The sequence below is a fragment of the Rattus norvegicus genome, chromosome 2, assembly GCF_036323735.1.
Source record: "Rattus norvegicus strain BN/NHsdMcwi chromosome 2, GRCr8, whole genome shotgun sequence".
Lineage (NCBI taxonomy): Eukaryota > Metazoa > Chordata > Mammalia > Rodentia > Muridae > Rattus > Rattus norvegicus.
Window position 1 is genome coordinate 23,876,207 of NC_086020.1, and position 8,096 is coordinate 23,884,302.

Sequence of the window (8,096 nt, forward strand, 5' to 3'; positions counted from 1 at the left end):
GTCCCTGCCTGCTTGTCTGCTATATGGTTAGGGTACCAAAGTGCAAGGATACAGAAGGCATGACAACACAGTAGACTATGATGTTGGCATCTAAAGATCCAAATCCAGTATACAGGGACTGAGGAAGAAACTGGCTGCGTCAGACCAGGGTGGGGTGGTGGAGTGAACGGGAACATTGGAGACAACCCAAAATTTGACATTTTACCTGATTCTGATCTTAAAGGCCAGCTGGGATTACTGCTGGAGGGGAGCAGAATGTGGCCGGAGGTTGTAAGCCCCAAAGCTGACTCCAAATTTATTGCAAAATTAGTTAAAAGGGGTTGGGGATTTGGCTCAGTGGCAGAGCGCTTGCCTAGCAAGCGCAAGGCCCTGGGTTCGGTCCCCAGCTCCGAAAAAAAAACAAAAACAAAAACAAAAACAAAAACAAAAAAAATTAGTTAAAAGACAGACATACAACTTCCATTTTATACACAACACTGAAAAGCTTTTGTTTTGTTAAAGATATTGTTAAATGAGTATGGCAGACCCTTTATGATCCACAAATCTCCTAGAAGTAATCAACACCTACACAAGACAAAAACATAAGGCACAGCATGCAGAGATTTCATTTAACAGTTGGAAGGATAGTTTAGGAGGGAAGACTAGTGACCTAAGTCCATGCTTCTATCCTGTATAGGTGCTGAAGAGACAGCAGACAGGCAATGAAAAAGTATCGAAGGACAAAACCATGAGACAGGAATGAAAACCTTTCCCAGAAAGGTGAGCTCCCTTCTTATTCCTTCTGCTGCGGGCTAGTGAGTCAAATGAGACACGCTTTGCTCTAGCTGTACCTAAACATCTTGTGGCCAGGAAAATCCAATGATATTTGAGATAGTGTTTTTAAAAAATATACCATGAACAGTTTTTCAGAGTCGCATGCTGCACAGATATCACCAGGATTCCTAGAATTTTTATTAAAAATTACAGACATCACAGTAATAATTCTGTCACACCACCTTGTCTACTACCGAACCTTCCTTTCATGGCTCCAGAGAGCCCAGAAAGAGATTCCTCCACTCTTGCACAGATCTATAAAGGGCTCCATTTCTGTGAGTCTGACAGCTCCAACTCCAACCCATGGATAAGAGAGCAGTAGACTCTGAACATATTTACAAAGTTATGGGTTATTGCTTTAAGCCATATGACTCACATGTGAGAGCTCTCTGAGTTCCCTAACTTATTTAGCTATCAATTTGTTGTATATAATTTTAATCTCTCTGTGTTTTGATATGCAAAAATGGAAACAGCACAGCTGATACTTCACAGGGTGGAAAGAAGATAACCACCAGGATTTATAAAGCCTGCTGCGGGGCAAGGAGTTTATGTAAATGTCTATTAATTAAACAGTCATGCTGCACAAGTAGGTCAGGCAGTTGCTAAGAGTGAGCAAGCACCCCAGCTGGCAGCATTGAGGAGAGATGGGCATTTAAACCCAACAGCACTTGTTGCATTTTATACAGCATATTAAGTTGCAATATTCCATAACCTGACACAGCACAGCAGCTTCCACATGATCTTCAAAGAATTCTCTGGTAGAAAATAAACTTTTTAGAGACAGCAGCTAAAGACAAAACAAGAAAGCGGCCCATTACTAATGAAGAACTTATAAAGAGCTAATCAAAGCTCTCATCCAGAGACAATGAGAAAGTCTAAGGTGCGGAATCATTTTTTGTATATTGCCGAGATTTTTATATAGTGTCACAGAAAGAAAGCTAGAACATTTAAACTAAGTCAAAAAGGCTTAGTTTCTGTCTGGGTCCCGTGTCTCTGCCTAGGTCCCGTGTCTCTGTCTGGAAACCTTATTATGATCCATACCAATGTCTACATTAAAATCCTCTGTTCTGGTGGAATAACTTATTTTTAAAGATATCTTGGGGGAAGCACTATCAGATGATCCTGAAGATTTCCAAGTGCCTCTCAAAATCCTGGATGCGGGGAGGGAAAGCCAGAAGAGTTTACTGAGCTACAGCACGGGGCAGAGGAAAATGGAGGCCCCATCTATTTTTTCCACATTAAAAGAATAAACAAAATTCTTGGTACTAGGGCAGTTGGAGGTAGCGAGTTTATAAGGAAACTAGCCTGAAAAAGTAAGAGAACATTCCCAGGGAGAACGTTCAATGACAAATGCTAAACAGGAAAAGACATGAGCGTGAAGAGGGGGTATAGCTGCAGTAGTGAGCAGAATGTGCACAGCCTCAGAAGTCGGAATAGTAGAGCATCTTCTCACAGCCAGGCTCAGGACCATCAGGTATCATGGGTCTCATCTCGTCCCAGCCCAGGCTGGCCTGGGGCCCACTGTGCAGCCAGGCTGCACTCAAGTTTCCCTTTCAGTCACAGGCAGGGATTGTGCAGGTGCCACCACACCAGACTCATCTGTTCTGTGTTGACCTCGCGGATTTCTGGAACCCACTCCAAGGCTGAAACAATCCTGGACAGATGTCATACAGACCCAAGGAGAACACGAATGCCAGTCCAGGCTACTACAGCTAGCAAAACTTTCACTTAACATAGATGGCGAAACCAAGATATTCCATGACAAAACCAAATTAACAAAATATCTTTCCATAACCCAGCCCTACAAAGGATACTAGATGGAAAAACGCCAACACAAGGAGGGAAACTACACACTATAAAAAAGCAAGAAAGTAATCTTCTTGTAACAAACCCAAAAGACAAGAGCCACACAAACATAATTCCACCTCTAACAACAAAAATAAGAGGAAAGAGCAATCACTCTTCCTTAATATCTCTCAACATCAATGGACTAAATTCCTCAATAAAAAGGCATAGACTAACAGACTGGATACGTAAAGAGGACCCAGCATTTTGCTGCATACAGGAAACACACCTCAGTGACAAAGATAGACACTACCTCGGGGTAAAAGGCCAGGAAAAAAAAATTTCCAAGCAAATGGTCCCAAGAAACAAGCTGGAGTAGCCATTCTAATATCAAATAAAATCAACTTTCAATGAAAAGTTATCAAAAGAGGTAAGGAAGGACACTTTATACTCATCAAAAGAAAGACTACCAAGATGAACTCTCAATCCTGGATATCTACGCTCCAAATGTAAGGGCACACACATTCATAAAAGAAACTTTACTAAAGCACAAAGCACACATTACACCACACACAATAATAGTAGGAGACTTCAATACACCACTCTTACAAATGGACAGATCATGGAAACAGAAACCAAAGGGAGACAGAGTGAAACTAACAGACGTTATGAACCAAATGGATTTAACGGACATCTATAGAACATTTCATCCTAAAACAAAAGAATATACCCTCTTGTTAGCATCTTATGGTACCTTCTCAAAAACTGACCATATAATTGGTGAGAAAACAGGCCTCAATAAATACAAGAAGATTGAAATAATCCCATGCATCCTATCAGATCACCATAGATTAAGCCTGCTCTTCAATAACAACAAAAACAACAGAAAGGCCACATACACAGGGAAGCTGAACAACACTCTACTCAATGATAATTTGGTCAAGGAAGAAATAAAGAAATTAAAGACTTTTTAGAATTTAATGAAAATGAAGGCAAAAAATACACAAACTTATGGGATACAATGAAAGCTGTGCTAAGAGGAAAACTCATATCTCTGAGTGCCTCCAAAAGGAAATTGGAAAGAGCATACAATAACAGCCTGACAGCACATCTGAAAGCTCTAGAACAAAATGGACCAAATTCACCAAAGAGGAGTAGAAGGCAGGAAATATTCACACTCAGAACTGAAATCAACCAAGTAGAAATAAAAAGAACTATACAAAGAATCAACAAAACCAGGAGTTGGTTTTTTGAGAACATCAACAGGATAGATAAACCATAGTCAGATTAACCAGGCAGTGTCCAAATCAACACAATCAGAAATGAAAAGGGAGACATAATAACAGAAACTGAGGAAATTCAAAAAATCATCAGATCCTACTACAAAAGCCTATATTCAACAAAACTGGAAAATCTGGATGAAATAGACAATTTTATAGACAGATACCAGGTACCAAAGTTAAATCAGGATCAGATAAACCATTTAAATAGTTTCATAACCCCTAAAGAAATCAAAGCAGTGATTAAAAATCTCCCAACCCCCCCCCCAAAAAAATCTCAAGACCAGATAGGTTTAGTGCAGAATTCTTTCACACCTTCAAAGAAGACCTAATACCAATCTTCTTCAAACTATTCCACAAAATGGAAACAGAATGAACACTACCAATTTCATTCTTTGAAGCCACAAATATGCTTATACCTAAACCACACAAAGACCCTACAAAGAGAACTACAAGAGACCTACAAGAGAACTTCAGACCACTTTCCCTTAGGAATACTGATGCAAAAATACTCAATAAAATTCTCACAAACCAAATTCAAGAACACATCAAAACAATCATCTATCATGCTCAAGTAGGTTTCATCCCAGGGATGCGAGAATTGTTCAATATATAGATATTCATCAACATAAGCCACTATATAAAGAAACTCAAAGATAAAAACCACATGATCATGTCATTAGGTGATGAGAAAGCATTTGATAAAATTCAACACCCCTTCATGATAAAAGTCTTGGAAAGATCAGGAATTCAAGGCCCATACATAAACATAGTAAAAGTAATATACAGCAAAACAGTAGCCAACATCAAACTAAATGGTGAGAAACTTGAAGCAATCCCATTAAAATCAGGGACTATACAAAGCTTCCCACTCTCTCCCTACCTATTAAATATAGTACTTGAATTCTAGCCAGAGCAATTAGACAACAAAAAGAGGTCAAAGGGATACAAATTGGAAAGGAAGTAGTCAAAATATTACTATTTACAGATGATATGATAGTATACTTAAGTGACCCCAAAAGTTCCCCCAGAGGACTCCTAAACCTGATGAACAACTTCAGCCAAGTGGCTGGATATAGAATTAAGTCAAACAAATCAGGAGCCTTCCTATGTTTAAAGGATAAACAGGCTAAGAAAGAAATTAGGGAAATAACACCCTTCAAAATAGTCACAAATAATGTAAAATACCTTGGTGTGACTCTAACCAAGCAAGTGAAAGATCTGTATGACAAGAACTTCAAGTCTCTGAAGATGGAAAGACCGCCCATGCTCATGGATTGGCAGGATTAATATAGTAAAAATGGCCATTTTACCCAAAGCGATCTACAGATTCAATGCAATCCCCATCAAAATTCCAAGTCAATTCTTCACAGAGTTAGAAAGAGCAATTTGCAGATTCATTTGGAAAAGCAAAAAATCCAGCACAGCAAAAACTATCCTCAACAATAAAAGAACATTTCTGGGAATCACCATCCGTGACCTCAAACTGTATTACAAAGCAATAGTGATTACAACTGTATGGTATTGGTACAGAGACAGGCAGGTAGATCAATGGAATAGAATTTACAACCCAGAAATGAACCCACACACCTATGGTCACTTGATCTTTGACAAAGGAGTTAAAATTATCCAATGGAAAAAAGACAACATTTAAAAAAAAATAGTGCTGGTTGAACTGGAGGTCAGCATGTAGAAGAATGCAAATTGATCCATTCTTATCGCCCTGTACAAAGATCAAGTCCAAGTGGATCAAACCAGATACACTCAAACTAATAGAAGAAAAAGTGGGGAAGAGCCTCAAACATATAGGCACAGGGGAAAATTTCCTGACCAGAACACCAATGGCTTATGTCCTAACATCAAGAATCAACAAATGGGACCTCATAACATTGCAAAGCTTCTGTAAGGCAAAGGACATTGTCAATTAGGACAAAATGGCAACCAACAGACTGTGAAAAGATTTTTACTAATTCTACATCTGATAGAGGGCTAATATATAATATGTACAAAGAACTGAAGAAGTTAGGCTCTAGAGATTCAAATAATCCTATCAAAAACTGGGGTACAGAGTTAAACAAAGAATTCTTAACTGAGAAATACTGAATGGCTGACAAGCCCCTAAAGAAATGTTCAATATTTTTAGTCATCAGGGAAATGCAAATCAAAACAACCCTGAGATACCACCTCACACCAGTCAGAATGGCTAAGATCAAAAACTCAGGTGACAGTAGATGCTGGCGAGGATGTGGAGAAAGAGGAACACTCCTCCATTGTTGGTGGGATTGCAAGCTGGTACAACCACTCTGGAAATCAGTCTGGAGGTTCCTCAGAAAATTGGACATAATACTACCTGAGGACCCAGTTATACCACTCCTGGGCATATACCCAAAAGATGCTCCAATATATAACAAGGACATGTGCTCCACTATGTTCATAGCAGCCTTATTTATAACAGCCAGAAGCTGGAAAGAACCCAGATGCCCTTCAACAGAGTAATGGATACAGAAAATGTGGTACATTTATACAATAGAGTACAACTCATCTATTAAAAACAATGATTACATGAAATTCTTAGGCAGATGGATGGTACTAGAAAATATCATCCTGAGTGAGGTATTCCAGTCACAAAAGAACACACATGGTATGCACTCACTGATAAGTGGATATTAGTCCAAAAGCTTGGAATACCTAAGAACAAATTCAGAGATCATATGAAGTCCAAGAAGAAGACCAAAATGTGGATCCTTCACTCCTTCTTAGAAGGGAGAACAAAATACTCATGGGAGGAAATACAGAGACAAAGAGTGGAGGAGGAACTGAACAAAAGCTTATCCAGAGACTGCCCTACCTGGGGATCCATCCCATATGCAGCCACCAAACCCAGTTAATATTGCTGATGCCAAGAAGTGCTTGCTGACAGGAGTCACATATGGGTGTCTCCTGAGAGGCTCTGCCAGAGCCCTACTGATACAGATGAGGATGCTCGCAGCCAACCATTGGACTGAACAAGGGGGCCCCAATGGAGGAGTTAGAGAAAAGACTGAAAGAGCTGAAGGGGTTTGCAAGCCGATAGGAAGAACAACAATGTCAACCAACCAAATCCCAGGGACTAAACCACCAACCAATGAGTACACATGCAGGAACCCTTGACTCCAGCTGCATATGTAGCAGAGGATGGCATTGTCCTGCATCAATGGGAGGAAATGTCCTTGGTCCTATAAGGCTGGTTTCCCCAACGTAGGGCAATGCCAGGGCGTTGAGGTTAGAGTCAGTGGGTGGGAGTAGGAGCATGCTTATAGAAGCAGGAGGCAAAAGGAGGTATGGGAGAGGGTGGAAAGGGGATAATATTTGAAATGTAAATACATAAAATATCCAAGAAAAATAAAATTATAAATAAATAAATAAAGAAAAGAAAAAAAAAGTCTGTCCATGTTTAAGGGTTGACTTTAAGCAATCTTTTTTTTTTTTTTTTTTTTGGAGCTGGGGACCGAACCCAGGGCCTTGTGCTCGCTAGGCAAGCGCTCTACCACTGAGCTAAATCCCCAACCAAGGGTTGACTTTAAAGTCATCGATTTGCCTTCCTTATTTTTCCCCGGAGTTTGCTCACCCCTTAATGTAGAGTTAGTGCCCACATCCTATTGTCTCCACCTTCCTTTCTTGAGTCTGCAGCACTGGAAACACACATGGGGTGTGCAACGCACCCATAGGTTGTGTCCAAAGGTTATGCTCCAAGATAGAAATAGTTTCTACAGAGTCTGGCATCTACACTGCAGATCAGGCTCAGAGCCACCTCTCTAAGCAGTCCCTGACTTCTGTCCAGTAAAGGCTCTACTTGGGGAGGATCTGAATATGCTTTCCCCAAAGGACCTAAGATCTCTTCATGAAGGCTTTTCTTCATCCTTTTTCTTAAAACAATTTATTTAATTTTATTGTATGTACATTGGTGTTCTGTCTAAATTCATATTCGTGTTAGGGTGTCAGATCCTCAAGAACTTGAACTAAAGACATTGTGAGCTGTCACGCCAATGCTGGGAACTGAGGTCCTTTGGAAGAGCAGCCAGTACTCACAACCACTAAGCCATCTCTCACCATCACTATAACAAGAGACAGGATGTCAGCATTGAAGTGGTTTGGAGAAACATTGCTGTTGTTGTAAAATGGCTTTCTTTTACCCCACTAGGTCCTGCACTGCACTGCCCCAAGATATCTGATAGATAC

General features: G+C 40.0%; 1 protein-coding gene across 11 annotated transcripts in view; it reads right to left on the reverse strand.

The window, feature by feature from the left end:
• Atg10 (autophagy related 10) overlaps positions 1-8,096 on the reverse strand; it is a 289,765-nt gene that overhangs the window by 32,512 nt on the left and 249,157 nt on the right. The window lies entirely within an intron of this gene.